The sequence below is a fragment of the Teleopsis dalmanni genome, chromosome X (genome assembly GCF_002237135.1).
Source record: "Teleopsis dalmanni isolate 2A chromosome X, ASM223713v2, whole genome shotgun sequence".
NCBI lineage: Eukaryota > Metazoa > Arthropoda > Insecta > Diptera > Diopsidae > Teleopsis > Teleopsis dalmanni.
This window is the reverse complement of record NC_051848.1, coordinates 70,061,905-70,081,316: the sequence shown is the minus strand read 5'-3', so window position 1 is coordinate 70,081,316 and position 19,412 is coordinate 70,061,905. Positions and strand designations below refer to the sequence as shown.

At 31.5% G+C, this 19,412-nt stretch overlaps 1 protein-coding gene across 1 annotated transcript in view; it reads left to right on the top strand.

Moving 5' to 3' along the window:
- Nucleotides 1-19,412, top strand: part of LOC119689513 (zinc finger protein Elbow) — a 72,302-nt gene that overhangs the window by 51,093 nt on the left and 1,797 nt on the right. The gene's annotated exons all lie outside the window — the stretch shown is intronic.

Sequence of the window (19,412 nt, the reverse complement as noted above, 5' to 3'; positions counted from 1 at the left end):
ATCCAGTAAATACAAGTCATGAAAATTGACACTACAAAATAAAAAAAAATCTATATCTAAAAATAAACCGACAATATTTTTTACTAAACAACGAAAAATTACGAAGCCATTTCTCAAACCATTAAAGAACCACCTTATGGTCACGATCTATATGTACTCGAACTACGACATAAATGTTCTAAATCGTTAAAATTCTACTAAAGTCTTATCGAAAAATTCACTATCAAAATATTTCTACAATATGCTGCACGCATTTGCCACACAAATAGAGTTTCAAGTACTGCTAAAATTCTCAAAAATATCTACTAAAAAATATAATATGTAGATTTATCTCTATCTACATTTTGATAGGGTCCAGTAATTCTATGTATACGTTACAGTCAACCATCTCACAACGTGAATTTGCATCTATGGTAGTATTATGTTTCCACTGCAACCGAAACTACTTATGTTAATGACATTAAAATTTGGTCGTTTCCATTGCCATAAGTTGATTTAAGCATAAGAAAGGTTTGTTTTCTTTACATTTCACATGTAAAACATATGACAAATATTTCTTATTTTGATGATTTAGCTTATTTGAAACTTATTTATAATGGTTGGTTGAGTTCAATATTTTTCACTTTAAATCAATTCATTTAGGATCGTTAATCGTTTCTTGAAGATCAATTACAAGACCTTCCACTTAACAGCATGATAAGCTTCGCCAAAGTTTCTAAGTAGTTTTAAACCCTAAGTTTCCATTACATACAGTCACAAAATAACCTAGAGTATGTGTATATAAAGTCTGTAAAAATTTTAGAAACATTTTAAACATGTATTCAAAATGATCAACCCTTCAGACTTCTTGGTCATTCGTTAAAATATGTGAAGCACCTACAAGACTTCTGATTGAGATTTATGATTTAATTTTTCGTATACAATATTTTCTTTTTGTTAAACTTTGATTTTACTAGAGGATTCGTTGGTTTATTACAAGGCGCCACTTGTTACCACCATTTCATGCTTGGCTCATTGTGAGTGATACTTAGCATTTATTCGTTGTCATCAAGCTCTTCATGACCATTATGGAATCATGTTGAGTCTTTTTCGAGTTAGTGTATCTGGGCACTTTTACTCTTTGATAGCTGGGAGGTTTCTGCAGAGTCACACCCTTCTCACTGACTAATTTATGTATTTCTCAAAAGCTTTGTGATTATTTTAGTGCATATTTTTTCCTAAAGCATTGACATCCATTGTCATCTTATGACCCAGCCAGCCAAGTCACTGGATGTGTATTCTCTGAATAACATCAATGTCGTTATAAAGCTGGTATAACTAGTAGTTCAAAAGGGTACGCTAGTTATCGCCATAGGACCGAAGATCGGTATAAGACCGAAGAACTTTTTAACACAACTGTTTTCCAGAAATCCAAAATCGGTAATGATTATAGCTTGCTATATATCTGTTTTTAATGCAGTGAATACGAATATTATAAGTACTAAAAAATGCACCTTTTAAAGTATTCCTACAAACTTTGCTTAATATTTAGTATTTTTAGTCAGAGATTCGTTACGCATACGATGGTCTCAATTCGCTATTTAAAAAACAATATTACAACCATATTTTACCATATGGTCTCAATAAACATTCAGTTTCTGCTAACATTCTCCCTCGTGTGAGTATCGCTCCGTCAAACGCTGCGTATGAGTAATCAAAACCGCGCTGTGTGCCTGTCAGTGTTGCGTGCAACCGACGATTTCTAGTAATTCCACTTATCCAGATTGTAAAGTCAATATTTTATTTAATGTTTTATTTTCGCTGACATGTTTTCAAATAATATTAAAAACGACTCATTTACATTGACAGTTTATTAGTCTGGTGGAATTATTTTTTTTTTTTTGTTTATTTTGTTTGTTGTTTTTTATATTAAATATTCAGCTTAGTAATATTTTTCAATTTATTTATAATTTAAGTGTCATTTTTAAAACACCAGCACAATTAATTCATTGAAATGTTGGCCATTTTGCGGTCACTTTGACGCGCAATTAAAACGTTGAAAAATCACTTCAATCTATCAAAAGTAAATATTATTCACAATATTTGTGTGTTTAATATCGTCGAACAATTTATTACTTTTTATCTGAACACTTAGAGTTTTTTTTTCTTTTCAATTTGTTACTTTTTCAATTTGTATTAAAATATAAACACAGCTCCGTAACTATCAGTAATAATATTATAATTTAATTGCTCATATAATATTTAATTTCAACAACAACGAATATCAATAAAAATATTTCATTTAAAATGTAGGAAAATACGCCTTTTTCTAGTCTTACTTTCGTAGTAATATAAATGAAATAATTGAGTAATATACCGAGTAAGTATATTGCCTTTATAATCATATATAAATATTAACAAGTAATAAGTTTAATGTTAGAGAATAATGTCATATGATATATTGACAGCTTTTTTACACTTAATGGTGTTGAAAGCCAGTTCAACTAATGAAGTAACGCTCCAAAATAAACAAATTATTAAATTGGCACATTGTTTAATAGTTATAAATATGATAACAAATATATACAATGAAATTGTAAAATTTATTTAATTTAATAAATAATATTTTTAATTATAAAATTTAAGTCATACGGTGTGATCAAAAAGGAACTATATTTCTTATTTTGCTAAAATAGTGTTCATTTAAACGTTAATGTTAATTTCTTACTCTTCAACACACTCCTTTCAACATGTAGTCTCCTTTCAACAAGTAATCTTCTTTCAACAATAGTCTTCTTTCAACATGTAGTCTCCTTGCAACAAGTAATCATCTTTCAGCAAGTAGTCTCCTTTCAATATTAAGGCTCAGTTATTCAGTACATAGCGTAAGAACTTAAGTCAAAGCGAAATGCATACCTGATAGGAACGAAACAAACAAAAGCGGCGAATTTTATTTATTTCGTTCAGGCTCACTTAGTCGGTACGTACCGTAAGAACTTAAGTGAACTTAAACCGAAGCGAAATGCACAACCAACCATACCTGTGTATTTGTTAGAAACGAAACAAATAAATTGCGACGAACTTTATTTATTTCGTTTCTATCAAATACACACCTATGTGTATTTCATTTTGATCTAATTTCGAATAAGTTTGCTGAAGTTCTTACGATACTTACCGACTAACTAAACCTTTATTCACTCATGCCATAACAGTTTGAAAAGCACTGTTGGAACATTTTGTTAGGTATGATCCTGATCCTGTTCTTATATCTATCACTTCATGCTTTTCAAGAGCTGCTGAATGAGTTAAACATTGATTTCAGAATGTATTTTTCAATTTGGGTCTCATTTATGTCGTATAATGGAAGAAAAAAATCACTTTATATAAGTTAAAACCTTATAAAAATTTCTAAGACCGATATCTCAAAAACCATGCCGTGAAAATAGTATGGAATAAAAAATGTTCCATTGAAATACGATAATTATTAAAACAACAAAAACCTACCAAAGCCATCTAAAGCTAGACAAAGGTGGTTTCCATATAAAAATTTCCAACTCTTGAGCCCGTTATCTTAAAAATTAAGCTGTATCGACACGGAGCGTGGTGAAAAAGATGTTCAAAATATTAGATTCTACTAAAGACCATGAAATGGACATGATTTATAACTGTTATTATACGTATTACAAGAAGAAGCTATGGTATATAGATATATTTTGATTTTCCTAGTAAAAGTCACGTAAGTGCACTCGGAAAAATGTGAATATGGGAATACGCTGATACTTACAGTGTCTGTAAACTGCTTATCATTCTATCATACATCCTGACAAATGACTAAAAATAATAGAAAGGTCACCATTTCAAAAACAGAATGCGACTATCTTGAGCAAAATATCGATAGCTAGGTAACTAATTTTAGCATAATAATATGCCAACATGGTATGCGACGTCTCGAAGTTATCATCAGTATCAGTAATCCGTCGTATTCATTTCTATCAATTTTCTAGTTGTTCTCCAAACTGAAACTATATGCAAAACAAAGTCATTTGGAAACTATTTCAGTCGTCCAAACTATTTTAAACTATTTCGTGAAATAATAAAAGCTTTCCATTTTTTTTTAGACTTGTCCTACCAGATCTAGGATAGAATTTGCGTTTAACATAACATAATGCTTTTATCTTTCAGTAGATAGTCGTTTAATGTTGATAAGTCCTTTATGGTCAATAAAGTAAAACTTTATTCGTATATAAAAAATAAATTTTCTATTGTATATTTACCAACTTAGCGACTCTTAAGGCTGTCTTGATAGCACGGTGCCTGTTTATCAGAACTACTGCATACAGTATCTGAACTCAAATCCTACTGAGTTTTGGACTTAATACATGCTTTCAAAGATATTTGATGTTTGTTGTGTCTGAGAAATGACACTTCAACCGCTACTTAGATTTGTAAGCGACTGTTAGCATTTTACGTGTTATCAACAGGTTGATTTAAAGTCGTCTTTTATTGCTAAAAATCAATAGGTCTCTATATATTATATATAATACTCATAATTAAAAATTAACTTCAGTAGCATAGAAACGTTATTGAATGTTTAATAACTTCTAAGCAGAAACGGCAATTCTACATAGTTGAGTTGGTTGCACATTATATGAGAATTAATATAGAAAACTGTTGTTAGAAGCACTCCTATTGATACCAATTGGGTAGCTTGTGTCGTTTGGTGTCGCGAAGGATTAATAGATTTAATCAGAGTATAATCCTCATAATTGATCATTTCTTGGATATCACTGAGAATATTACGGAATTTAATTTTATTTCGTTAAGTTGGTTGCGCGGTATATGTAAGTCAATATACTATAAAAGACCCAATAAACAATACTCCTATTAAACAATCGGTTATCTTTCTATATGTTAATTAATATACAGTGAAAACTCTTAAAGCATACCTTTGTTGAATGGGTAGTAATTGTTCTGTCAATATACTATAAAAGACCCCATAAACAATACTCCTATTAAACAATCGATTATTTTTTCTATATGTTAATTAATATACAGTGAAAACTCTTAAAGCATATCTTTGTTGAATGGGTAGTAATTGTTCTGTATAGAAATTTATAAATAGCGGCAATTCTTGTAAGGAACACCTCTATTGAATGGGCATTACATTTTTCCACATGTAAAATAATATACAGTAAAAAACTGTATAAAACACTTACCAAATTATTTGACAACTTAATTTCATTCAATCTGACATTCCACTTGATGTATTGATGTATAAATTGCCTGTTAATTACTATCCACTCAAAAGTGTTTCCACTGTATTTTCTTCTGAATTATATAGTATCGATTTTTTTTCATTATTTAAAACAACTGAATTCCATGCGATCTGACATTCTACTTGATGTATGGGCATAAATTATCTGATAATCACTGTCCGCTTAAAAGTGTTTCTACTGTATTTTCTTCTTAATTATATATGATCAGTAATTGAATTGTAATTATTTTCTTGTTACAAACCAGTAATGGAGGAAGGGGGTAGAGTAAAGTTCTGCGGTGAGTGCATTTAGCGAGAGTGTTTTCAAAGTATTATAAATTTAAAATTTAATTAACACATAATTAAAATTAATTTAATAATGAACTTGTCAATTACTCAGATTGTTTAATGTAGTTTTTTCTTGTTTAAATTAAATAAATTATTTTATATCTCACTGCTTTGATTTGTGTCATAAATTAGCATTCATTTAAATTTGATATTTTTTATCAAAAATATTTCATATCAAATTTTGATTATTTGCTGAACAATTTCACGCTTTTTCACGAATGAATTATGTTCCTTATTTACACCGAAATGGGGGCGGGAAAGAACTTTTTGGTGGCTTTGAAACAAATACGTTTGCGGGCATAGCGTGTAGCTGTGTGTAGTGAGCCAGGGTGTTCTGTGTGTATTATGTGCACTTGTTGTTTTGTTTGTGTGTGTGTGTGTGTGTGCGTACTTAACGTTAAAATAAAAACTGAAATTCAATCCAATAAACCACTTCAAATGTCAGTTTATAATTTGCATAACATTTCAAATGTCAAAGCTGTCAAGTACAAATTTCAAATGTTTCATTTTACTTTGTGGCGGCATTTCGGGTTATTTTATTTTGAAATTTGTACTAAAGCACAACCAAACACACACTCACACACACACACTCGTAGTGATACTCGCAATACTCGCAATAAAATCAAAAAAACAAAAATAAAATCCAATTTTTTTTTTAAATTGTATTCATACTCGTACAAGAGGAAAATGAAGATGGAGATGAAGATGAAGATGGAGATGAAGATGGAAGTGAAGATGAAGATGAATACGAAACAGCAGCAGAAATCCACTTAAAAAATCACACTTTCGTACTTGTAGTGACAAACGAATTCACAAAAGCAACAAAATGATAGACAGCAAAACAACAATAATAACAACAACAACGGTTCAGATATGTAGACCGGTTGATTACAAGCAAAATGTGATGTTTTGAAGAGTCTCAGCGGCATTTTCCAATTTTATTTTGACTCGTGTTTGTATTTCGCGCTTTGGCGGCTTTTACTCTTTCATGTCAATGCGTGCGTTGGGGTGCTCCATTCTTGTGCTGATATGTGACTATGTATGTGACTATGTGTGTGTATGCGTATGCGTGTATTTGTTTTCTCTTTGATTTGTCGATCCCTCTTAGTCAAAGCAATTCAATTTCATTTTTGTTTTTATTTTTATTAATTTATTTATTTTCATTTCTGTTATTTTCTTTTTTTTTGTTTGTTTTTTTTTCTTTTGCTATATTATTATTTTAGTTGTTATTGTTGCTGTTGCTGTTTCTTGGTACTTTTCGAAGTGTGATAATCACTTGAAATGAAATATGAAATATGAAATATGAAATATTTTCAAATTGGCATATGCATCTTCAGTTGAATCATTTGATAAGTCTTCAAAAGAATCTATTGTTGAGATGATGATTACAGCACGACAGCAAATCGAACTCAATCCGTATGCCGACTTTGTGGTCAAAGTGGAATAAAAACATCAAGTGTTCGGGGGTTTTCTTTGTGAAATATTCGAATGATTGAACAACATGATTGAGGTTTCATTTCCATTAGGTCAATAGATTTCTCTGTTGAAAGCACTATTTATTATAAGATAAAAGGAAAAGTAAACTTTATCTTTGCCAAAATCACACTACATTTTACAACAATACTCAATTGGGCACAAAGTATTCGGCGTTTTTTAATTCCATTGATTTTTAAGTGAAATTATTTTAAATAATTTAATTACAATAAATAAACTAACTCTATGCTTTTTTATTCTACTTTCGGTTTGATAATCGATTGGGCATAAAGAATTCGGCATTTTTCAATTTAATTGATTTCAAAACGAAATTACTTTAAGAAATTACAATTATATTGTAAAAATCAAATCAACTCTGATTTTGGTGTGAAACTTGATTGGACAAAAAATATTCGGCGTTTTTCTATTTAATTGATTTTGTAGTGAAGTAACTTCCAAAAATTTAATTGGATTAATTAAACTAATTCTATTTTCTTTTTTTTTATATTGTACTTTTAGTGTGATAATCGATTAGGCAGTTAATATTCGGCGTTTTTCAATTCGATTAAATTTCAAGTAAACTTAGTTATAATAGATTATGTCAGTATTCCTAAGGAATCACTTAAAGCTATTGACTCATTGCAATATTATATAAGAAACTCAGTGATTTAAAAACCACTTTAAACCTTTGCCAAAGACTAAAATATGCTTAAAAGGGAGGATCTAAAGTTGACGACAATCAACAAAACACCAAGCCTGTCAAATAGTTCATCGGCGCCGCGCATGCGCTGAACTCTACCAAAGCAGATGTGTTACATTTTCATCGTGCTCTTCACAACTGCAACAGAAATTAATAAAAGGAAGATTCAATATTCTGGCATAGTTCCGTACTCGGCTATGACACGTCAACAAATGTATCATAAGACTGATATCTTTACGAGACTTCTCCATGAGAGTGTTAGACCTTTTCCTAGAGCAAACAAACCTTAAAAAATTTGATTACAATTTAAATTGAGATATTTTTTTTCTGTTTTTGTGTGATGCTCGATTGGACAAAAAATATTCGGCAGTTTTCTGTTTGGTTGATTTTGAAGTAAAGTAACCTTAAATAATTTAATTGCAATTATGAATCCAATAATTTCATTTAATCTATTTTTGGTATGATAGATTAGCTCTCTATTGGGAAATAGAGACCAAAATTGCAGACAAAAATCCGTATACGCCCGACGTGGACCGTAATTTCCTGGTTTCACGTTAAATCGGAACGGAAATCAATCGGAAGCATTGAATTTTATTTTTTATTACAAACATAATAAAAAGTACGTACAATGTGTGATAATACTTCAAAAAGTTCTGATGCCATAATATATTTTTACTAAAAGATTTTTAAAACCCCTACTTTAAGTAAGGATTCTCTCCGACTCTCCATTAGAAGCATTGGGCCTCCATTAGAAAAGAAGGACAGCAGTTAATAAGTACTTAAAGTTAAACGACAATAAGATCAATGACTTCTTTCGATGAAGCCAACGGAGTAACGCTATGGTATTGAGGAGGCTTTATTGAATATGCTTTATATAATTATTAGTTTAATATTTAAACCACGTAATAATATGTTGAACGTACTTCTTCCTGTAGTAAGATGAAACCTAAATATGTTACCTACAAAAGAAAACCGATAATACTTTAGATACTTTACTTTCAGAGATCGACTTCCACTCAATTATGTAGAAAAGCTTTTTAATTCCATATATACCATAGTTTTGAATGTTTATGATAATAACAACTACATTTCGGTTTAAAATCTTTATTATTCTGGATCAAATCATTTAATTTTCAATTACCAGAATTAATCAGTTTATGCTACTACATCTATTAATCTGCAAATACTGCTAGAAATTGTGATGTACACTTTTTAGCAGATGTGCCAAAGACCTCTTTGGGTACATAGACCAACTCCTCGCATCTATTAAAAAATAAACATTAATTCAAGCACTGACTTGGCATAAATAAAAAATGCTGCCCAACCGGAAAAGCACAATTACTAAGCAAATAACCGCCAAATGGGAGTGAATAATAATGTATAATTTGCACTTTCACCAAAAAAAATCGCATACACCTAATGTTGTTAAATGTTAAAAATTGTAGATGTCGCCAGAAACAGCGTTACTCACACATGTATGTCTTCCACCTTTTGCCAGCCGTTAAAAATGTTTAACTACTGCTGTGTGTCCTGCCTGTGCCGGTGTCTGCAAAAAATGACAGACCGGCGGTAGGTGTGGGTTGTGTGGTGTATGGTGTGTGGTTGTATGGTTGTATGGTTGTATGGTGTGTGCTGACTGAACGCTCATAAAATTATGCAAAATTGCAACTTTGAATAAATTTGCAATTGTAAGACAAACGCCCCATTTCTTTTCTCTCCCATCGCACCCAACCAAATAACGTTTATTTGAATACATTAACTAAGGCGATAATAAATGCCAACGCTTGTCAGAACGATTTGAATATCATGCTAAGTCGACACTGCGGATGAAGGCGACTGAAAACGTTGTCAGAAGGTTCAAAGCAAAATGGCGTCGGTAGGGAGACGAAAAAAAGGCATTAATATATTATTTTGAGGTACAAACTCAGCGACAGACGTACAAACGCGCAACCGAATAGCTCTGCGAAAAAATGTAAGAAGGCAATTCCAGTCCGGATAGCTTAAATTATGCACGGAGTGTGCAGTGAAAAAGTAGCTCTGCTCCGAACTGCGAAGAAAAAAATTAAATTACAACAATGCAATGCAGCAAACGAAAATTGTTGGAAAACTCCTGTCAAAATTTATGGTGAAGTTAAGCGATTTATATTTAAAAGATATTCACATTATCTAAATTTATGAGACAAACAACATGGGGGCGCTGCGAACGCTTAACGTGCATTTTTAATATCAATTTCTTTGCGCGTAGTCATAGTGCCGGCTCATCATTAGACACAAAGACATTTCAAGCCTTCCAAATTCAAAGAGTGCCGCCTTTTACTGTGGGATTCACGTCAGTTTTACACTTATTCACATTACAAATGAGGTCATTATGACGAAATTTCGCCTTTATTAGTAAAAATTTCAATATAATTCGTGCCATAAATGAAATTGAATTGTTTTATGGCTTAATTTGCGTTAATAAATAAATAAATGCTTATAAAATTAGTTTCGTGTCATAAAAAAAATTAAATTGTTAGCTTTTTAGATAAATTTATTAATTACTGGAAAATTTTTATGAAGAACATTGCTCATATACCATCAAACTAAGTTTAGTTAAACTAAAAAAAAAATTAGGTAATCTTAAATTACTTCACCCTTTTTAGCTAGGGTCAGCCTCGAAAGAAGTTGACGCTGTGTCAATTGTGACTTTTGTAAATTAAAATATATTTAAAAAGGGTTTATTGTCATAACGACAAATGTGAAGAACTTAATCACCAAATAGCGCCTTTGGGACATAATTGGAACACAAACCGAACGGAAATTAAGTGACTTAAAATAAATAGGGGCGTTATGACACACAATATTAAGCCCAATAAATTAAGCTAATGTCGACCGTTTTCTTCGATCCAAAGAGAAATGTGCAAAGTTACTTCGTCCCGAAAGATCAAACAGTGAAAGTTAAATATTATCTGGAATTTCCATGACGATTACGAGCTAAAAGTGAACGTGTCTGATAACTACTACGTAAACAACTAGCGTGTTTGGGACATAATTGGGACAATTACCGATCAAAAACCAAGTAACTCAAAAAAAATATGACTAGATGTGGAACACATTATCAAATTTAATAAGTCAAGAAAACATTGATCGTTTTCTTTGATCTAAAACAATTGTTAATATTGATATTGTTTTGAAAGGTCTGGGTGTTTCAATGCGGTTATGAGCCGAAATTCATACGCAAGGAAGTTAGTTTTCTGTACGATAATTCCATTTGCATACAATCATTATGAAGTGGAAACTTTTGACAAAACGAAAAAAGGGTTAGTCTTGGCGATTATCCGTATTATTCACCTACTTTGGATCCACACAACTTTTGGCTATTCTCTGTACTAAAATCCATAACAAAAGAAAATTTTTCAGGTATTTTCCCGAACGTCCAAATTGATTAGACCGATAAATTGAATTCAGTTTCGGATAATAAATATGAATGTTATTATTATTTATATATTACTTATTATTATTAAATTGGGCAGATTTCACACTGCGGTCAAAATAATTATTTTGTTCCTTAATAGCTTCAGAGTATTTCTTCAATTCAGATCCAACCACTTAATTGAATCTTATTTTTTTGTCTGTTATCAGGGTTTGGTTTGTACATAAGTGCCAAATAACTACTTAAAATATGTTTTGTGGGCTCATTTTATTTTCCACATGCTTACAGGTTCTATTAGGGTAAGTTTTAAGTTTTATTGGTTGTACTAATTCAACCAATAGTGCTGTATTGTTGTTTCTATAGTTATTTTTAGCTAAAGAGCGATTTTAATTCTAACAATCCTAGTAGTTTGTCTCAGTATTGCCTCACATGCTTCTGCTCTTCTTTCTATCAGTATAAAAATGGTTCGAAATATTTGAAATATATCCTAAAACATTATTAGCAATGTATTGACTCGAAACGAGACTATTACAAGTAAACCCGAAAAAAATTAAAAATTTATCTTATCGAATCTATACCATAATTGATTTAAAAACCATCAGTTTGACAAAGTCCTTCGAGACATGTTTAACATTTCTGTGCAAGATTTTACTTCCGCAAGGGAATCGGTCTAACAAATAAAAAAAAAAGTTTGCAGGATCTGGTACACGAATGTCAAGACCTGCAGCTTCGGCTGTGCTAATTGAGCTTAAATTCTTTCATGGGACTATCGTGGTGGCTGTGGTTCAAATGCACAGTTACGCGGATGACTGTAACATAGTAGAATGACTATATTTATAAGTTTCATTCGAAGCGAAGCTGCATTTTACAACCAGGTTCTGTATACACAAAAACAAGTCTCATAATATGTCAAGTCTCAGCGAAATAATTAAGAACAATGCAGTCAATATAAGGAAAATGTAGCTATATATATGGGCTATTACTATGATAATACTATGAATGTGAATTTAACATTCATAGTATTTTTTTGACTAAATGTTTGTTGCAACAATTTGAGTCCAAATTTGGTGGAGTAATTTTAACATATAGAATGAGTTCATAAACAGTCACTTCAATAAAAACTGTATTCAAATCTACACCAGCCCGATTAGAACTCAATATTTATAGCTTGTTCTCTAACTAAATGACTTCAGTGCAGGAGATAATGATTTATACTAAATAATGCAAAGTCTCGTATGAGTCGAATATATTTATGTTGTGTCCTAACTAAATGACATAAGTACAAGAGATAATGTCTTGGTTCAAGTAATGCAAATCACATCTTATGAGGAGTACATAAGTTACTTTCTAACTAAACGGTATAAGTATAAGAGATAATGCCTTTATTCAAGAAATGCAAATCACATCTTATAAGGAGTACATAAGTTGCTTCCTAACTAAACGGTATAAGTATAAGAGATAGTGTCTTTATCCAAGAAATGCAATCCATCATATGTGACATACCTATATAGGTTGTGTTCTTACTACCATAAATGACATCAGTGTAGGAGAGAATATCTTGGTTCAAGTAATGCAAACTATTGTACAATAGATATATATTGGTTGCGTCCAAACTAACTAAGATAAGTGCAGGAGATACTGGATACTAATAAGTGTGCATTTTCCAACTAATCCGTAATAAGATACCACATGAAAGACTATTGAAATAGTACTCTCAGTTAAAAAAATCTTAACTTCGTTAGAGTTGGAAATTAAAATGGAAGTTAATCTTAGAAAATGATTCATCCAAACAGTTTAACGATATATTATACCGACATTTAGTGACATTATATAAAATATCAAATTACAGCCAAATGCAAAGCTGATTCGTTCGAATTTTCTTAGAACCTTCTCTATTGGATTTGGGACAGACTGTATATGTTCTGCATACAATATGAACTATATATCCAATATGTATTATTTGAAGGAGGATATCTTCAAATTCTGAACCATTCATAAAGATTGATTTATAGACCCTATAGAGTTTTTTATGTCATTTGCTATAAATTCGGAGTTACTAGTTCATTTATTTTTCGAACATGAAATGCGACAAAGCCAAGTACTAATGAACTTAAATAAACAGTGACTAATTCTGTTTGCAGTGCAAACTAAAAACTAAAATAGATAATGAAAATAAATATTGGATAGGATGGATATTTAGAGACAAATATTTGGTATTAGATTACGGCACCAATGCATTGGCACAGTTCGTACGAGTTCGCTAAATTATTAAACCAAATAAACCGTGTATGCATGGGTGTGTGTGTGTGTGTTTGTGTGCAAATACTCATATAAATTTATATATCGAGTAATAATATATAGTTGTAAGCGATTTTATTAAATTTATTGGGATCCATTGAGTGCCATAAAAGCTTCAATATTTTATAGTTTATGATGCCATCCAAACTGGCTGTGCTGTGCTGCGCTGTGCTTTGCTGTGCTGTGCCTCAAACACTAACACAAACACAAATAAAACTTAAACGAAATAAAATAAACTTAATTTGTTTTTATTTTCGTACTTTTTTTTTTGGTATGTATTCGTGCTCGTACTGAACATTTTTCATTATTTAAGTGTGTGCGGCGACTACGAGTGAATGGGTGCATGTGTGTATGTGTGCATGTGTGCGCTCTGTGTACATATCATAATTAAGCATGTACTCAAAATTTAACTTCCATAAATTATGACAGCATTTGCTATAGCAGCGCCGATATAATTTATAGCATGTGGCTAAATCGCTTTTATTGCACCACAGCTGTGTTTATGACGCAGACTGAGTGGTGGGTAATATTCTCTCTATGAAGCCGCAGCTCGCAGCTCGCAGTTCGCAGCTCATAGCCACAGCCGCAGTCGCAGTCGCAACAATAGCGAAGCCGAAGCCATCCATGCAGGCATAGAGGCTGCCGTTATTTGTATTGTTGTTGTTGTTGCTGCTGTTGTTGTGCTGTCGTACTGCTATTGTGCTATTGTATTGTTGTGTGGTTGTTGTTGTAGCTGTTGTTGTATTGTGTTGTGTTGTTATTGCAATTGAAATATGGGAGTGACGGAATGAACATTTTGTATGAAAAAAAAGTTCGTACTCTGCTTCTCCGCTAAGTGTTGTTGCTGTTAACTTTTATGATCAAATTGTTTGCTATTTTGTAATTAAATTTATGATTGCATTTCAGTGATATTTTTATTGCTATAATCGTTATGGCAGTAATTTATTAAAAAGTGTCAGAATTCCCAGAATAATTTTCAACAGAACTAGGTGTTCTCCAAAGAGTTCACGTTTATGAACTGCGAGGTATTTCTGTGTCAGCGCACGAATTCGTAATTGTTTAGTCCGTTTACCGACTTCAGTCCACTTAATCACGGCACTAGGCACTAGCCACTAAGTACTAAACCTATTGCATATCAATGCCGCACTCGGTTTATCTATAAATTCAATATAATCAATTTAAGCACTTAGCAAAGTGTAAATTATTGGATTTCAAGGAAAAATAGCGGTGATTTTTTACTTCTAACTTTAGACAAAATATCTACAGAATTTTTTTATCCACATACATATCTCTTACAATAGACTTGCTAAATAGTCTAACTGAAATAGAAGTTTTCTAAATTTTCTTAATTTAAATTCGGTTTTGTTAAATCAACAAAAGCGATCTTCGAAAAAAAATACATTTTCGATATTAATTTCGAATTTTCCTACATACAATTCAGGTAACCTACAATTCAGAAGCAATAACTGGCCAACCATAGAAATGTCAAAAATATAATTAAGCAAATGAATTTCACTTAACATCATAAAATGTTCGAGCTTCACGTGTATTATCGAATTCGAAAATATTTAAATTTAATGCTTGCAACGCTCAAAAACGTTCGAGTCACTTGAAGTATTCGAGCTGTTTAAAAAATTTGAGGTATTCGAAGTACTCGAGCTGTTTGAAGTACAAGGACTGTTCGAAATATTCGAACTATTCAAAGTGTTCAAGTTGTTCGAGCTATTCGAGCTGTTTGTAGTATTCGAGCTATTTGAAGTATTCGAGATGTTCGAACACTTTAAGTAGTTCGAAGAATTCAAGCTGCTCAAGGTTTTTTTTGCTCGATCGACTCAAAAATCGAGGTGCTCGAAGACGATTAAGATTAAAGATATTTAAGATATTCGAAAATGTTCGAAGTGCTGAAAAATATTCTCGATTGTCGAAGATGTTCGAAACAGTCAAAGATATTTGACATCCAAGTACTTAAAAATGTTCAAGATCTTTCAAGATTTTCGAGATAAAAATGAATCCATTCTACATGGCGATGGTCAGTATTTCTGTTAACGATATCACAGTGAATAGTTTCAACATTCTAAACACTTTTTCTTTCCTATACGGAAGGTTGCTCATGAAACGATCGATAATAATTGCCTCAAGCACACTCTCATGAGCAAATAGCTCACAAAATGCAAGCTGATGACTATTTTACTATGTAAATTTACCTAATAAACAAGGAATATCCGAAAATTGAAAGACTTTTCCCAAAAGTAATTTTAGTGAATTCACTTCAGTTGCGAAATTCTTTTGTTTCTTGTAACTTCGTTAATTCCATCTACCGCAACTTGCACAGTCCATTTAAAACTCAAAGATTTTATAAGATCTTTATAAGCTATATGATGGTATGTACAATCAATAAGTTTTCAGATTTATTTGGATTGAGAAATATCAGTTCCAAATTCTTTTACTTATTAATGTTTTTATTGGTAAAAGAAATGAAGGCATTTTCAAAATTCTTTCATTGATTTTTATATGGTTTGTTTCCCACATAAATTAGTATTTAAGAAACCGCAAAGGAATTATAAACATTTTCAAAAATTCTAAGTGAGTCAGTCAGAGAAATTCTATTGACATTAATAAATTCTCGACAAATTCTAAATTAATTCCTCATCTCTAATTTTCCTTAATCCAAAACCACTAATGTCTTTTTTACCATACAAAATTTTATGTAGTAAAATTTAATAGAGTTCGCAGAGAATTGAAACCTAATACTGCATTGCAAAATTGTGATCTACTAAAGAATTAGATGAAATTAATCAACTGCTCTACGAAGATTGATTCACATATCTTGCTTATGTTGGGTACAGTAATTAGGTACAGTGTTATCAACCTATTGAGAAAATTACTATATATGGTACATTCACTGTTAAAATACACATGTTTTTTGGTAATATATTTGTTACAATAATTTGAGACCAAAGCTAGTGAGAATATTTTAGTGAGTTTAATAACTTGAGTTCCTAAACAGTCAATTTAGCAGGAAGTGTATTGAAATCTAAACTAATCCAAATGGAACTCAACAATTATTGAACTAAATAACATAGATGTAAGAAATAATGCCTTTGTGCAAGTAATGTAAACCATCGTATAACATATATATATATCGTATAAGAGATAATGCCTCTGTTAAAGAAATGCCATGATATTGGACATATATAGGTTGTTATGAAGTAACTGGTGTAAGTGCAAGAAATTTGCCATTGTCCAAGTAATGCAAACCATCGTATGATATATATAAGTTGTTTCCAAACTAAGTTGTTTAAGTGCAAGAGATACTGTATACTAATTTGGTAACTGATCTGAAACAGGATTCCAAAAAAAGGATATTGAAAAAATAACCTCAGTCAAATCAGCCTCACATGCTTAGAAATGGTTTTTTCAAATAGTTTACATAACATATCTCCTTTAAGCTGTACTGATACTAACAAAAAGTATGCGGAAAGTTTAACCTATTAACCTATTTTAAAAGCAGAGGGATTGACTTATGTGGTTGAGCTTATAAATAGTCTTCATACTTTTCACATACTCCTATGTATGCTTTAATACCCTCAGAATAGCTCGCCAGTTCTCCAATGTACCGATTTCGGATTACGTGTACAAGAGCTATAAAAAAACCAACGCATGTAGCACTATACGATTTTCATAAGCGTTTAGCAGTTATTTTTATAAGAAATAAATTGTTGTACCAAAATCTTATTTATTCTTAATATTTAAGAATATTTTGTCTTAGCCATTAAAACACGTAACATGACATAATATGGCTACATTTTATTGGGGCAGACATCATACATACACCCAAAAATTATTGTTTATGTCAATAATGTACTTCCATAAGTGTCATATATTTCAATTCTTATCCTCGCAGATAAGACGTGTACATCTGTATCTGTATGTGCCTACGTATCCATTACACTCTGAGCGTGCAATGTACTCGTCCTCATATGTACGAATACCCAAATACCGAGCGCAGTCGCAGCACATAAACGAAAAATAATTGCCCCATAAATTAGCCAAAATAGAGCCTTTAAAAGAGACAAAAAGCACTTGACGGCAATAAAAATTCGCAACACCATAACATTAAATAAAATCATAATGCAGTAAATGAGCTCTGCAAGTGCGTATCTTATCTGGAACGCGTAAAACTTTCAAGACCCCCATACAATTTTCGGATCATTTGCAGTGCGGAGATATGAACTTGTGCGTTAAAAAGCAGCATTTAAAATATGCATCAAAGACAAACCAAAAAAAAAAAAAAGAAATATATAAAAATAAAAATAAAATTGAAATAATAAAAAAAAAGAAAATTAACGAAAGTAAATAAAAACAATCCCATAAAAATCATAAAAACACATTAGTGAAATCATAAATTCTTATCGCAATGGCAGCGCCTTACGAGGGGAGTGCGAGCTGTAAGCGAAAATAGCAAAAACGGAAACTTCAGCAGAAATCAGATAAACGCCACTTCAAAGGACGACGGCGTTGAGGTAATAAAAATTACATTTACGATGTGACTGAAGAGTGTCTCCTCACAATCAGCAACAAAACAAAAACAAAAACAACAACAACAACAAATAAGATACAAAAAAAAAAACAGTCTTGGAGCAAATCCTATAAATAAATGCGAAGTTCCTCTAATTTATGCGAATGAGTATTTGTGCGAATGTTGCCAGGAGTGGAGTGAGAGCTTTAAATTACTCGCTCCCCCAATTTTTGGATTTGTATTTTTTTTATTAGAATATATTGATTGTTTCTATCTAACCTCAGAAAAGTTTTGTTACTAAATCATTTGGTGTCAAATAAAATTGTAAATATCACCATCAGGTCTCCTTAAAGTTAAATGGATCGGCCATGTTTATTTTGCATATGTTGTTGCCCATCAATAAGACTCTGCAAAAGAGAGCAGTGACCAACTTTTGTGCAAATACCCAAGACTGAACAATCTATTCAATAATAAAAGTCTACTTCTGCAGCTATGATCCACTTTTGTCAGTGAAGTATAGGGTCTCAATAATTCTTCTAAATCTGACTCTATTTAGTGCTTCTCTATAGATGTCGCTCCATGCATATCGTGCTTCAGCTAGCTTACTTTCCATCGTTCTTCTCCACATTTTTACTGGGGCAACAGGTCTTTTACTTCCCTATGGATTCAATGCCAATGCTTGATTCGCTATGTAATCTCTCATTTATCTAAGCGTATGGTCTATCCATTTCCATTTTCTCATTTTTATCTCATTTTGTGCTGCTTTTTGAGTATTTGGTTCAACAAACCTGGCTTTTAAGCCTACACATTATGGAAGTAATTTTTTTTTATAATTTGGATCATCACCTTTTTAAATTCATCGCATATTTTATCACTGGGTGTTTTGTTGAGATGGTTGCGTAAGCTCCAGTGATCCATTATATAATCTCCCAGCGGCCATAGTTCTGTTCGTACTGAGTATGGAGATCTTTTCGTAATTTTAAGAACGATACTGCTTATTTACCAGGCGGTAGCTTAGAGTGCCGTATCACTAATGACTTCCGTCACTTATTAACCAATTTTTTATCAGAAAGTGCTTTTTCTGGTCCACAAAATTTTATGGTTTGAGCAAGTTCAAATCAAAAAAAACTATATTAAATAATAATCCTATATATACTTGCACAAATAATCATATATAAGTGCACTGAAAATATGAATAACAGTTGTGAAAGTATTTCAATATTGAAGTTAACCTTACGGAAGATCTATAGTACTTGATCCAAATACATTTTGAATTAAATTCACTTTTACAATTTTAGTTTTAAAATCCTTATTTACATCTCTATCTCATGATATGCTTTTCTTTCAATAATTATGGTAATGTGTCACGCCGTACTACATCTATAAAAAAGTACTCTACTGTACCAAACCAGCTGAGTTCTGTAAATCA